Source organism: Coregonus clupeaformis, chromosome 15 (genome assembly GCF_020615455.1).
Source record: "Coregonus clupeaformis isolate EN_2021a chromosome 15, ASM2061545v1, whole genome shotgun sequence".
In the NCBI taxonomy this organism is placed as follows: Eukaryota; Metazoa; Chordata; class Actinopteri; order Salmoniformes; family Salmonidae; genus Coregonus; species Coregonus clupeaformis.
In genome coordinates, this window is record NC_059206.1 from 21,542,162 (window position 1) to 21,558,179 (window position 16,018).

Sequence of the window (16,018 nt, forward strand, 5' to 3'; positions counted from 1 at the left end):
AGAGAAAAGTAGCTCCACATCAGTCAGAGTCTGTCTGCTGATAGAATGCCCATTAGTGAATTCTCATCCGACTGGAGAACTGCAACTGAAGCACAACATTAGTCTGATGCTGACTCCTGAACAGCTAATCATGGCTACCCGGACTATTTGCACTGCCCCCCACCCACACCCCCACCCCATCTTTTTATGCTGCTGCTACTCTGTTAATTATTTATGCATAGTCACTTTAACTCTACCCACATGTACATATTACTTCAACTACCTCAACTAGCCGGTGCCCCCGCACCTTGACTCTGCACCGGTACCCCCCTGTATATATAGCCTCCCTACTGTTATTTTATTTCACTTCTGCTCTTTTTTTCTCAACACTTTTTTGTTGTTGTTTTATTTTACTTTTTTATTAAAAATAAATGCACTGTTGGTTAAGGGCTGTAAGTAAGCATTTCACTGTAATGTCTGCACCTGTTGTATTCGGCGCATGTGGCCAATAAAATTAGATTTGATTTGATTTGAGTAGAAATTACAATGTGAAGCATTTTACATCTGTGTTTACAAAATGCAGCAAGAAATGTCTTATGCTTTTTATTTTATTTTCCTGCGTGAAAAACCCTTTGGATGAGTTATTTGTACAGCTGCCACTATCTTGATTTACTTGCGTTTTTTCTCTTCCTCGTTCTCGGCCCCCTTCTCTTCTCGGAGCAGAGCAGGCAGGCCTGTTGCACTAGTGACTCCAGACTCCACACAGACACAGCGTGTAGCCTACACATGCCGCTCCAGAGCCAGGACTGTTATTCCTTCAGACAAGCATGCATCAAAACTTTGGTCATTTGCACAATGTCTCTCGTTCACAATCACTTGTAAATGTCCGAACTCACCAAAAATGACATTCGGTAGCTCCTTCCTATATACAGTGGGGAGAACAAGTATTTGATAAACTGCCGATTTTGCAGGTTTTCCTACTTACAAAGCATGTAGAGGTCTGTAATTTTTATCATAGGTACACTTCAACTGTGAGAGACGGAATCTAAAAAAATCCAGAAAATCACATTGTATGATTTTTAAGTAATTAATTTGCATTTTATTGCATGACATAAGTATTTGATCACCTACCAACCAGTAAGAATTCCGGCTCTCACAGACCTGTTAGTTTTTCTTTAAGAAGCCCTCCTGTTCTCCACTCATTACCTGTATTAACTGCACCTGTTTGAACTCGTTACCTGTATAAAAGACACCTGTCCACACACTCAATCAAACAGACTCCAACCTCTCCACAATGGCCAAGACCAGAGAGCTGTGTAAGGACATCAGGGATAAAATTGTAGACCTGCACAAGGCTGGGATGGGCTACAGGACAATAGGCAAGCAGCTTGGTGAGAAGGCAACAACTGTTGGCGCAATTATTAGAAAATGGAAGAAGTTCAAGATGACGGTCAATCACCCTCGGTCTGGGCCTCCATGCAAGATCTCATCAATGATCATGAGGAAGGTGAGGGATCAGCCCAGAACTACACGGCAGGACCTGGTCAATGACCTGAAGAGAGCTGGGACAGTCTCAAAGAGAACCATTAGTAACACACTACGCCGTCATGGATTAAAATCCTGCAGCGCACGCAAGGTCCCCCTGCTCAAACCAGCGCATGTCCAGGCCCGTCTGAAGTTTGCCAATGACCATCTGGATGATCCAGAGGAGGAATGGGAGAAGGTCATGTGGTCTGATGAGACAAAAATAGAGCTTTTTGGTCTAAACTCCACTCGCCGTGTTTGGAGGAAGAAGAAGGATGAGTACAACCCCAAGAACACCATCCCAACCGTGAAGCATGGAGGTGGAAATATCATTCTTTGGGGATGCTTTTCTGCAAAGGGGACAGGACGACTGCACCGTATTGAGGGGAGGATGGATGGGGCCATGTATCGCGAGATCTTGGCCAACAATCTCCTTCCCTCTGTAAGAGCATTGAAGATGGGTCGTGGCTGGGTCTTCCAGCATGACAACGACCCGAAACACACAGCCAGGGCAACTAAGGAGTGGCTCCGTAAGAAGCATCTCAAGGTCCTGGAGTGGCCTAGCCAGTCTCCAGATCTGAACCCAATAGAAAATCTTTGGAGGGAGCTGAAAGTCCGTATTGCCCAGCGACAGCCCCGAAACCTGAAGGATCTGGAGAAGGTCTGTATGGAGGAGTGGGCCAAAATCCCTGCTGCAGTGTGTGCAAACCTGTTCAAGACCTACAGGAAACGTATGATCTCTGTAATTGTAAACAAAGGTTTCTGTACCAAATATTAAGTTCTGCTTTTCTGATGTATCAAATACTTATGTCATGCAATAAAATGCAAATGTGTTACTTAAAAATCATACAATGTGATTTTCTGGATTTTTGTTTTAGATTCCGTCTCTCACAGTTGAAGTGTACCTATGATAAAAATTACAGACCTCTACATGCTGTCTTTGCAATTCGTTTATTTTCATTTGTGTTGGTTAGCATATTTAACTAGCAGCCTCCATTGAAATTCGCTATTACATGTGCACATTTTGTTAGCATTCTGGTAATAGACGCCCAATAGGCTTTTTTGCTCTTTTTTTTGGCGCCCCCTTGTGTACTAAGCCGGTAATACCATATATAACCCGGTATGCGAGAAGGACGGTATGACGATATGAAAAACTGGATACTGCCTAACCCTACTTCTAGTGCAGAAAATGATGTACCTTCGAACGGCACCTCCACAACATATGCTTGCGTTCTCTTTGTATTTATACGCAGCGTCTCTTTCTCTCTCTCTGCATATTTCTCTCTTTCTGTCTCTCTCTCTCTCATTCTTTTTTCTTTCTTTCTCTCTTTCTCACTCTGCTCCTCCCGCTGTCTCGGACTCACTCTCTCCCGAGGCTCGACCTGCTTTCTTGGCCTTCCTCCTTTTCCTCTCCTCCCCCTTTCCTATGCAGAGAGGAAGAGCGAGAGAGAAAAGAGAGAGAGAGAGAGACGGAGTGAGAGAGAAAGTGATTTTTATTAATTACCTCATTAATGAAGGATGGAGGCCTGCTATTGGCTGTGTGTGAGAGGAGGAGTGGTTAGGGGTAGCCTATTGTGTGATCAGTCCCCATGAGGTATGGAAGGGGAGGGGCATGTGGAAGGAAGGATAGCCTAACCTTGACATAGATTACCTTCAACCTACACAGAATATAGGCCTACAAATGCATATCAACCTCTGGGTAGAAAATGTTCATCCTCTGGGTAGAAAAATCAGTTCATGCCACAGTTGTGATGAGTGGCAAAATAGGTTGTTGCATTGAGCATCCTGCAGCCTATAGACGGGCGGGTTGTTTAGCAACAAAACCGACGCATGCGCAACTATGGGTCAAAACAGACGGGGTTGGCTTAGATTGTTGATAACAATGTTTATTGAAAACGTAAATACATTTGCACAATGAGCACTTGTTGTCTCTCAAATACATTGTTACAGTTGTTAGTTAGCTAGCTAGCGAATTTTAGGCATATTAGCATTGACATGAAATCAGTCAAAACACCTCAAAACAAGACATGGTATCAAAAACAAGATGAAACTAGCTGACACGAGTCACTTACGATTCCCCATATGGCAGTTTGTTGTAATTGTTGGTAGCTATCTAGCCATCCAGAATCACACAACTCACAGACTTCTGCCCCATTGAAGCATGCAGATTGTTTTCATAACGTTGTCAGCTAACCCCTGGAACACTGTTAAAATCCAAAGTGGTCTGAAAATGTGAACAATTATATAAGATCTGGAAGTAAGCTGATCCATTTATTTTAAGTACTATGCATTTTGTCAACCGAGATAATTTGAAAAATGGTTAAAAGCAAGAAAAACATATCTGAATGATTGTCCCATTCTGGAATTGAAATCTAATCATTGGACTCTGTCTCTGTCTCTCTCCCTCCCCTCTCTGCATGCTCTCCTCTGATGAACATCTGCTGCTACTGCTCTTTATTCAATGGTTCAACAACAGGTAAGAACTGATTCTGTGTAGTCATATTACGTATATGTTACTTACCAAATATACATTTTATAAGACTTTATTGCAATCCATTCTTGTGCCATACATTTTCCGTGATCACCAATCTGGTCTTTTGGGGCCTCAGTGCATGGAGGCTTTTGTTCCGGCCCAGCACTAACACACCTAATCAACTGCTCACCAGGCCCTTGATTGGTTGAATCAGATATTTCAGCGCTGGGCTGGAACCAAAGCGTGGCTAGTGAATAGAATAGGATGTTTAATCCATGGTATGAAATCAATGTTCAAGTCCATTTGAGTCTATTCTGTCTCATTAACCTTCCATAGTGAGCAACATGACAATGAGAATGACTCTCCAGTGTATTCGAACGAGTGGTGTGTGTGTGTGTGTGTAGCGGAGGGGTGGGTATGGGTGTGTGTTTGTGTGTGTTTGTGTGCGTGTGCGTGCACACGTGCGAGTGTACATGTCATGGTCTCACTGGAAAACCCACACAGGCAGGTAATCAATATCCCAATGCACCAGGCAGCCAATAACCAAGGCGTGATTTGATTGGACGAGGGCAAAGGAGGTAGCCATCAAATGAGTGACGGTGCGATGTGCCTTCTCAGAACAGGACCAGTGTAGCTGTCGTAGCTTTTTGATTTAAACGAGTATATGGCATGAATATGTAGCATGGAGTACAGCTGTGATGTTATGTGTGTACAATATGTGCATAATAAGATATGCATCTGTCTGCATGCATGCTTTGTGTGGTGTGTGTGTTTCAGTTATAACGTGTCAAATGTGTGTTTTTGAAACGTCTCAGTTCTAAAGATGGTAGTCAGCTCATCAGGTGGACTGTGCTGACTGAGAGTGTGTGTGTGTCTCTCCCTCTCTCTCACTCTGTCTGTGTGTGTGTGTGTGTGTGTGTGTGTGTGTGTGTGTGTGTGTGTGTGTGTGTGTGTGTGTGTGTGTGTGTGTGTGTGTATGAGTGTGTGCCCATATGTAGATGAGAGTCATCAGGTAGACTGTGCTGACAGAGTGTGTGTGTGTCTCTCTCTCTCTCTGTGTGTGTCTGTGTGTGTGTGTGTGTGTGTGTGTGTGTGCCCATATGTAGATGATAGTCATCAGGTGGACTGTGCTGACAGAGTGTGTGTGTGTGTGTGTCTCTCTCTCTCTCTGTGTGTGTGTGTGTGCGTGTGTGTGTGTGTCCATATGTAGATGAGAGTCCTTGGAGGACAGAGTGAAGTGTGTTTTTGTGGGAGAATATTGAAACACTACTGTCTTGTTGTGTCTCCAACATCTGTGTGTGTAAACGTGTGTTTCTGTGTGTGAGAGTATGTGGGTGTCTTAATAGTCCCTTTATGTCAATGCCACTTACTCCATCATTTGAAAGCCCAAAGACACACAGCCTTAGCAGTACTACCGCGCTCTCTCTCTCTCTCTCTCTCTCTCTCTCTCTCTCTCTCTCTCTCTCTCTCTCTCTCTCTCTCTCTCTCTCTCTCTCTCTCTCTGTGTCTGTTTCTCTCTCTCTACTGTGTGTGTGCTCGGCACGTGTGTGTGCGGAGTGTGTGTGTGTGTGTGTGTGTGTGTGTGTGTGTGCACTTTTAGGGTGCTGAAAGGCACTGTAGGAGCTAATAGAAATCCTCTGCCATGGTCATTAGCATAGAGCAGACCAAGAGTGCCAAAACAACGCTGGAGTACCCAGAGGTCTTTGTCAGTGATTATAGCATATGACAATAACCACAACAGCACTTGTCTTCTGTACTGCCTTTGAGTTTTAAATGGCCAAGGCAACTCTTCTGCACCAATATGTACAGTACTTTTGATGGACAAGATCACATGAATTGATTTGAATTTGAATTGAATATTCAGTGCACTCCGAAACCATACGATTAGTGGAGAGATGAGAGGGGATTTGTACATTAGGCTACATTCATATTATATTGTGTTTGGCTTGTGTTTTGTGGCCTAATAACACAACACCTGCTTTGTCACTGTGCAGAAAGACTTACCCTAGAAACCTTGTAATACTGGTCTTAATGTAGAACCTCATAGGGCCCCTTTCATATACAGTGCCTTCAGAAAGTATTCACACCCCTTGACAGCCTGAATTTAAAATGGATTAAATTGGGATTTTGTGTCACTGGCCTACACACAATACCCCATAATGTCAAAGTAGAATTATGTTTTTTTGAAATTTTAACACATTAATTAAAAAATTAAAATCTGAAATGTCTTGAGTCAATAAGTATTCAACCCTTTGGCTTGCCCTTTGTTATGGCAAGCCTAAATAAGTTCAGGAGTAAAAATGTGCTTAACAAGTCACATAATAATTTGCATGGACTCACTCTGTGTGCAATAATAGTGTTTAACATGATTTTTGAATGACTACCTCATCTCTGTACCCCACACATACAATTATCTGTAAGGTCCATTAGTCGAGTAGTGAATTTCAAACACAGAATCAACCATAAAGATCAGGGAGGTTTTCCAATGCCTCACAAAGAAGGGCACCTATTGGTAGATGGGTAAAAAAAACAAACATTGAATTTCCCTTTCAGCATGGTGAAGTTATTAATTATACTTTGGATGGTGTATCAATACACCTAGTCACTACAAAGATACAGGCGTCCTTCCTAACTCAGTTGCCGGAGAGGAAGAAAACTGGTCAGGGATTTCGCCATGAGGCCAATAATGACCTTAAAACAGTTGCAGAGTTTAATGGCTGTAATAGGAGAAAACTGAGGATGGGTCAACAACATTGTAGTTACTCCACAATACTAACCTAATTGAGCCTGTACAGAATAAAACATATTCCAAAACATGCATCCTGTTTGCAATAAGGCACTAAAGTAAAACTGCAAAAATAATGTGGCAAAGAAAAACACAACACATCACTGAGTACCAATCTTCATATTTTCAAGCATGGTGGTGGCTGCATCATGTTATGGGTATGCCTGTCATCGACAAGGACTAGGACGTTTTTTTAATGATAAAAATAAACGGAATAGAGCTAAGCACAGACAAAATCCTAGAGGAAAACCTGGTTCAGTCTGCTTTCCAACAAACACTGGGAGACAAATTCACAATAACCTAAAACACAAGGCCAAATATACACTTGAGTTGCTTACCAAGACGACATTGAATGTTCCTGAGTGGCCTGGTTACAGTTTTGACTAGAATCGGCTTGAAAATCTATTGCGAGACTTGAAAATGGCTGCTTAGCAGTGATCGACAACCAACTTGACAGAGCTTGAAGAATTTTACAAATAATATGTGTAAATATTGTACAATCCAGGTATATTTGTGCTTGTATTTATTATGGATCCCCATTAGCTGCTGCCAAGGCAGCAGCTACTCTTCCTGGGGTCCAGCAAAATTAAGGCAGTTATACAATTTAAAAAACATTACAGTACATTCCCAACAGATTTCACAACACATTAATTGGTGTGCAAAGCTCTTAGAGATTTACCCAGAAAGACTTACAGCTATAATCGCTGCCGAAGGTGATTCTCATGTATTGATTTAGGAGATTGATAAATGTTAGAATTATTCTTCCACTTTGACATTACAGAGTATTTTGTGCATATCGTTGACAAAAAAAGTACATTTAAATTCATTTTAATCCCACTTTGCATCACAACAAAATGTGGAAAATGTCAAGGGGTATGAATACTTTCTGAAGGCACTGTAGGTTACATTGGAACTGGCTGGTGATAAGAGAAGTCTATACATGCCTAAGTATGCCTCCACCATATGTACAGTGAGGGAAAAAAGTATTTGATACCCTGCTGATGTTGTACGTTTGCCCACTGACAAAGACATGATCAGTCTATCATTTTAATGGTAGGTTTATTTGAACAGTGAGAGACAGAATAGCAACAAAAAAATCCAGAAAAACGCATGTCAAAAATGTTATCAATTGATTTGCATTTTAATGAGGGAAATAAGTATTTGACCCCTCTGCAAAACATGACTTAGTACATGGTGGCAAAACCCTTGTTGGCAATCACAGAGGTCAGACGTTTCTTGTAGTTGGCCACCAGGTTTGCACACATCTCAGGAGGGATTTTGTTCCACTCCTCTTTGCAGATCTTCTCCAAGTCATTAAGGTTTCGAGGCTGACGTTTGGCAACTCAAACCTTCTGCTCCCTCCACATATTTTCTATGGGATTAAGGTCTGGAGACTGGCTAGGCCACTCCAGGACCTTAATGGGCTTCTTCTTGAGCCACTCCTTTGTTGCCTTGGCCGTGTGTTTTGGGTCATTGTCATGCTGGAATACCCACGACCCATTTTCAATGCCCTGGCTGAGGGAAGGAGGTTCTCACCCAGGATTTGACGGTACATGGCCCCGTCCATCGTCCCTTTGATGCGGTGAAGTTGTCCTGTCCCCTTAGCAGAAAAACACCCCCAAAGCATAATGTTTCCACCTCCATGTTTGACGGTGGGGATGGTGTTCTTGGGGTCATAGGCAGCATTCCTCCTCCTCCAAACACGGCGAGTTGAGTTGATGCCAAAGAGCTCGATTTTGGTCTCATCTGACCACAACACTTTCACCCAGTTCTCCTCTGAATCATTCAGATGTTCATTGGCAAACTTCAGACGGGCCTGTATATGTGCTTTCTTGAGCAGGGGGATCTTGCGAGCGCTGCAGGATTTCAGTCCTTCACGGCGTAGTGTGTTACCAATTGTTTTCTTGGTGACTATGGTCCCAGCTGCCTTGAGATAATTGACAAGATCCTCCCGTGTAGTTCTGGGCTGATTCCTCACCGTTCTCATGATCATTGCAACTCCACGAGGTGAGATCTTGCATGGAGCCCCAGGCCGAGGGAGATTGACAGGTCTTTTGTGTTTCTTCCATTAGCGAATAATCGCACCAACTGTTGTCACCTTCTCACCAAGCTGCTTGGCGATGGTCTTGTAGCCCATTCCAGCCTTGTGTAGGTCTACAATCTTGTCCCTGACATCCTTGGAGAGCTCTTTGGTCTTGGCCATGGTGGAGAGTTTGGAATCTGATTGATTGATTGCTTCTGTGGACAGGTGTCTTTTATACAGGTAACAAGCTGAGATTAGGAGCACTCCCTTTAAGAGTGTGCTCCTAATCTCAGCTCGTTACCTGTATAAAAGACACCTGGGAGCCAGAAATCTTTCTTATTGAGAGGGGGTCAAATACTTATTTCCCTCATTAAAATGCAAATCAATTTATAACATTTTTGACATGCGTTTTTCAGGATTTTTTGGTTGTTATTCTGTCTCTCACTGTTCAAATAAACCTACCATAAAATTTATAGACTGATCATTTCTTTGTTAGTGGGCAAACGTACAAAATCAGCAGGGGATCAAATACATTTTTTCCCTCACTGTACGTGTGTGTGTGTGTGTGTGTGTGTTTGCGTAACACCTTGTCTGTATAATGGGATGTAAATAGGCCAATATACAGATTCCATCTGTGGCAGGACTAATGTATATTTCAGAGATTCAGAGGTGTCATCAGTCAGCCTGTGACAGCTACAGATGCTTCCCTTCTGGAGGAAACTCCATCACAACACACACACACACACACACTCACAGACACATGCACGCACGCACGTATGCACATGAACACACACACACACTCAGTTGTTGTGATGTTCTATCCTCCTGACATCTGAAATATTTGATCACATGCTTGCATGCATGTTAGAACTTGTCCTATTTTTCCTAAATTGAGTCAAAGTCGCTGAGAAAACTCCCAAACTGCATTGATGTTCGTCATCAACCAGAGTTCTGGAGGAGGCATTTCCGTGCGGCTGCACTGTACTGTGCTTTGCACTCTGTCGACTGCTGTTTAAAAATAGCAGCCTGAAGTGGTGCAGAAGAGTAGCCACTCCACTGTGGACTCCACTACCGAGTATGCACTACAGAGTGTGTGAGTGTGTGTGGGTGGCTAACTGCACCCTTAGGCCACAGGCTTCCAATAACAGTACTTGATTGAAAATATAATATTTTGCTAAAATACAGCAGAGCCAGTAAAGAGATGACTCATGGCATTGTGTCCTTAGAACTGATGTCTCTATAGTCATGATAGCTCTAGTTAATACTCGGTAGACTCACTGTAACTGCATACGATTGCTTTGAACTTTAAACTCGCTATAAATGCCTTAATATAGTCAAAAGTCAGAAATTATATTATCTTCATTGTCTGACTTTGTTAGTAGATATGATAAAATATATGTGATAATAAATGTAATAAAAAATGTCATCCTGAATCTAGTCAACAGGCAGTGATTTGTGTGATTTGATATGAAACATGCAATTGAACCCATACGTTTATGAATGTGTTTTAGTGTCAGTTTGAGTCAGGGGTTGGAACCAAAGTAATTTTCCAATCATTTAGTTCTGAACAGAACTGTTCCGACCTGCAAAATAAAGTTCTGGTTCGAACCAGTTTATATTGTTCCTTTCTGTTCCTTTTTAACACTAGAACCGCTAAAGGAGTCATTTTGACTGCTCATAATTGTTTTATTTCTATTGCTCTGCCATTTTTTAACTCATGCCTCCCTCTGTCCTTCACTTTTCCTAAATATGTCTATATAACACACTGCCGTTAGAATCTTAATATCACAAACAGAACTGGAGTTATAACCAGTTTTAGGAAGGCATGTCATTTGTTTGAATGGTTTTCCTCCGTTGCCCCTCTTTCTCCCAACAGAAGGGCCTGCTCCTCTCCTCCTTATAACAGTTGAAAGTGCAGTGCCCAGTTGAAAAAAACCCCACCTGACAATTGCCTCGAAACTTAACCTAAACTATACCAAAACTAATTTCACACGTATAATAACAGATTAAATAAATTAAGTGAAGTATGATGGGGAGAATGGGTGAGTTGATGAGCGAGGGGAAGCGAAAAAAGCATAATTATGTAATCACCAATTGTGAATGAAGAACAGGGCAGGCCAGTCTATTGTATTGATCCATTCTAATTATAGGCTTAATCTTAAAATGGTATGTACCCTAAATCAGTTTACCGAATCAAAGCAGTCTTATCAGTCTTATCAGTCTACTGTGCATAATTGTACATGCTGAACGACTTTCAATCTCTGGGAAAATATTCACATCGGGCAGCAGGCGTGAGTGTCAGAGAATGTGGTGATGAGGCTTGTGGAACCTTATGTTGGCAAGGGGAGCAATGTCACCATGGACAATTTCTTCACTTCACTGTCATTGGCGAACAAGTTGCTTGCAAAGAAAACAAGTATGGCCGGCACCATGAACAAAGTGAGACGGAAGCTCCCGCCATCTGCACAAAATAAGGCACCTGCACAGCCGTTGTGGAGCAACAGTGCTGAAGAATGACAAGACAACTGTACACAATCAAGAGAAAGTTGGATACTATTACACACTACAACCAAACAAAGGTATGTAAAAGTGTGTAAAGCAAGTGAAAGTTACGAATATTGTGTCAACTGTAAGGACAAGGAATAACAGCTAAATGAAATCCAACTAATGCCATTGCGTGAAGATGCACACTCAAATAATTGACTATTTTTGACTGCTGTCATATCGACACTTATATTCACTATAAGGCCATTATTGCTTTTGTGCTGAGTTTCACTATTTATCAAGGCCACTTGTTGCTTATAATGATGTTTAGGCTACTGATGTTTTCATCATTTGACCGTTAGTCTTTTGACCGTGCTTCTTGGTGGTTGGGGTATTTTTTATTTTATTTTGTTGATATAAAAATAACCAATGTTCCAACGCATATGCTTTCTCTTTCATTGTTGTAACAAAGGCACTCCACAAAAATAACAATTTGGACACTTGAATTTTGGTGTTTATTTAGTTTTTTACATATAGCTTACAGTAACATAAACCATTTAAAATGCTATTGTGTTATTTGAAATAAAATTTGTATTCTAATGTTACCCAAGGCCTTCATAACCAACCAAATGATTATTTTTGCTATAGCATGTATGAAATAGATTAATTACGCTGTTAGAATATTGTAGTCAGAATGACTGCTCATTAGCTTGAAGGCGGGTCCATCAACGCCGAGCGGTTCTAGTGTAAAACCTCTGAAATCGATTTAGCTCGACATTAAATTACTTCATCAATCAGTGCGGATAGAGCAGCTTGCTATGGAGCGGGCAAGCTATAGTTCTTTACATGCCAGATGGACAGACAAATGTAGGGCGCGGGAATTGACAGACATTTTGCAGGTGGGGAGAGAGCGAGAGAGGGTGGAGGAGGAGGCTTCACTTGAAGCGCTGGGCATCTTGTTATGACATGCATTATCAGAATTAGCTAGGCCCACAGAATTGTACCTATGGAGTAGCGGCTTCTATGGGGGAACTTTGAATGTTTTAGAGTTGGCTTAACGTTGGACCAGAGCTAGCTAGCTAGCTAACAAGCTTGTGTGTGCAGAGCTGCACCAGAATTAAAAACACATCTTACCTTTTTGTAGTTAATAAATCCAATGTGAAACGTGATAACTATAGTATCCTTAATTAACTAGTATTGAAAAAGTTTTTCTGTAATTAAAAATCTCTCGTTTCTGAATCACGCTTGTACAGTAGCCTACACACACACACAAAGGTAGCCTACACGGAACAGGTAGCCTACACGGAGCAGGTAGCCTACATGCACACACACTGGCAAAGATTTTCAGCTGGAAGGCAGACACTGGAATATGTTTCTGTGTGACAGAGTGAGGGCTTTGTTGCGTTTTTTAGTGGGACTGAAAAAAATGCCCGGAACGTAAAAGCACGTTATTAACCGGTTCCCATGCTTATAAAATAATGGTTCTCTTCTAGAATAGTATAGATCACGTTCGTACCCAGTTCTGATTCTGTTCCTTTAAAAAATCTGTTATTTTCCGGTTGTCTGTTCTGTTCCCTGAACCGGTTCCAACCCCTGGTTTGAGTTGGTAATGAGATTTGTCAGATGGGTCATGCTGGTTATGTAGATGTTTTAGTGTTAAAGGTCAGGTGACAGGTCATGTCCAGATTATACCCCAGCCGTTGACCTCCCTGACAGCTGACCTCTCACCATTAATCAGTAGAGCATCATCACTCCAGGTAGTGACGTGTGTGTGTTTGTGTGTGTGTGTGTTCACAAGTGTGAGTGCCTACAGTGTATGTGTGTATACAGTACGTGCATGTTACACATGTGTACGGGTGTACTTGTGTCTGTGTGAGTGTGTTTGTGTGTTTACAAGTTTGCGTCCCTACAGTGTGTGTATATGTGCATGTGTAAACATTTGTACGGGTGTACACGTGTGTGCGTGCATGTGTGTCTGCATGTACGTAATATGCTGACAGAACCCCAGCAACCAGACACCGTGTCCCACAGGAACTATTGAACACTTAACATACTTTACCATATCAGCAGTAGCCTTATGTATACATCTGGCCCTTCATTGGACACTGTGTTAACAAACCTCCAAACGAGCTTCAATGCCATACAACAATCCTTCAGTAGCCTCCAACTGCTCTTAAACACTAGTAAAACTAAATGCATGCTTTTCAATCGAACGCTGCTGGCACCCGCCCACCCGACTAGAATCACCACTCTCGACGGGTCTGACCTAGAGTATGTGGACAACTACAAATACCTAGGTGTCTGGTTAGACTGTAAACTCAACTTCCAGACTCACATAAAGAATCTCCAATCCAAAGTTAAATCTAGAATCGGCTTCCTATTTCGCAATAAAGCCTCCTTCACTCATGCTGCCAAACATGCCCTCGTAAAACGGACTATCCTACCGATCCTTGACTTCGGCGATGTCATTTACAAAATAGCCTCCAACACTCTACTCAGCAAATTGGATGTAGTCTATCACAGTGCCATCCGTTTTGTCTCCAAAGCCCCATACACTACCCACCACTGTGACCTGTACGCTCTTGTTGGCTGGTCCTCACTACATGTTCGTCGTCAAACCCACTGGCTCCAGGCCATCTATAAATCACTGCTAGGCAAATCCCCGCCTTATCTTAGCTCATTGGTCACCATAGCAGCACCCACCCGTAGTCTGCGCTCCAGCAGGTATATCTCACTGGTCATTCCCAAAGCCAACACCTCCTTTGGCCGCCATTCCTTCCAGTTCTCTGCTGCCAATGACTGGAACGAATTGCAAAAATCTCTGAAGCTGGAGACTCTTATCTCCCTCAATAACTTTAAGCATCAGTTGTCAGAGCACCTTACCGATCACTGCACCTGTACACAGCCCATCTGAAATTAGCCCACCCAACTACCTCATCCCTATATTGTTATTTATTTTGCTCTTTTGCACCCCAGTATCTCTATTTGCACATAATCTCTTGCACATCTAGCATTCCAGTGTTAATACTATTGTAATTATTCTGCACTATAGCCTATTTATTGCCTTACCTCCATAACTTGCTACATTTGCACACACTGTATATATATTTTCTGTTGTATTTCTGACTTTATGTTTTTTACCCCATATGTAACTCTGTGTTGTTTTTATTGCACTACTTTGCTTTATCTTGGCCAGGTCGCAGTTGTAAATGAGAACCTGTTCTCAACTGGCTTACCTGGTTAAATAAAGGTGAAATAAAAATAAATAAATAAAATAAATTATTGACACACTGGACATGTAGCATGGATGGGCCTCCTCAGCTTCCACCTGTTTACATGTATCCCACTCCACATGTATGTGGGTTTAGTCTTGTCTGAAGTTAAAGAAGTGAGATACATTTAGAAAATGAATCAGTTATTGAATACAAACCTGGTTCTATCCCCAGCTCTGGGACTGGAGAGCCTTAGGGTCTGGCTGGTTGGACTTCTAGCCTTGAGAGTTTTGATGACATCGTCCTGGAGGGCCTTTGGGTTGTATTGATCTTAACAGGCGAAGGAGGGATGGGGGAAGGGATGGAGAGTCAGAGGGAGGGATAGAGGGAGGAGAAATCAATGGGGTTGCTCTGCTGATTCAGTTGCGTTGGTCAGATGTGTGTGTGTGTGTGTGTGTGTTGTTTGTGTGTGTATGTGTTTCTGTGTGTGTGCATGTGTAAGTGTGTGTGTGTTCTAGTCTTAGTCTAGTCTTTGCTTAGTATCAGGGGAGTTGACTTAGTCGCTCATACTCTCACTGCTATACAGCTCAGTGTAAACTGTAAACGGAGTCATTCTCAGTACTGTGCACAGTATGTTTCCTCATCCCCCTCTCATCTTCTCATCCTGCCAACAACAGAAGTTAATTTCTCCTCACCTCAGATGTTACAACAGAGGTGGATTACGAGACTGTTGATCACTTCTGTATTTTACTGTCGATCCATACGCTTTACACATTCTACTTTCATTTGGATCCAATTATCACTAATATATACTATTGTATATATTTTTATGGGATTTGGCTTGTTACAATACAATATGTGCCTGGCTGATTCTCTTCTCTCTCTCTCTCTCTCTCTCTCTCTCTCTCTCTCTCTCGCTTTCTCTCTCTCTCTCTCTCTCTCTCTCTCTCTCTCTAACGCCCACAGCTTCACTGAGCGCACGTCATCTCTCTTTCATTCTCCAATCTCTTTCAGTGTATTCCCCATATTTTCCTGTTCTTTCACTGATGACTCACACTGCTAATGTGTTTGCCTTTTGGTGTCGTCACGCCCGTGCACACACACACGCACACACACGCACGCACACACACACATACACACGCACACACACACACACACACACACGCAATCTATTCGAGGCAATTACATCAATATCAAATATTCATTACCTGGTGTAAAGTGGTTGCCGGGGTCTCTAACCCATGTTGGCCAGGCAATCGAGCAGCAGTCCCCGAACTACGCTGACAGCAAGATCAATGGCACATTGTGAATGTCGTCCAGGATGCCATTCTGGCTATAACTGCCTAACATAAATAGGCCCTGCGGCTTCCATCTTGGCTCAAAGCCACTGGTGTTTACAGCCCCGGTTTCCCAGTTTCCTCACCCCTTTGGGGAAACCCATGGGGAAATCACCAGTCAAATGTAGGATATGTACATCTCCTCTGAAATATGTATGCCAGGTAATGAAAGTTGTGCATATGCAGCATGTGGTGGTATTT

General features: G+C 42.4%; 1 protein-coding gene across 6 annotated transcripts in view; it reads left to right on the plus strand.

Annotated features, from left to right (window-relative positions):
* The window catches only part of LOC121582258 (serine/threonine-protein kinase BRSK2), a 176,174-nt gene that overhangs the window by 67,947 nt on the left and 92,209 nt on the right, over nucleotides 1-16,018 (plus strand). The gene's annotated exons all lie outside the window — the stretch shown is intronic.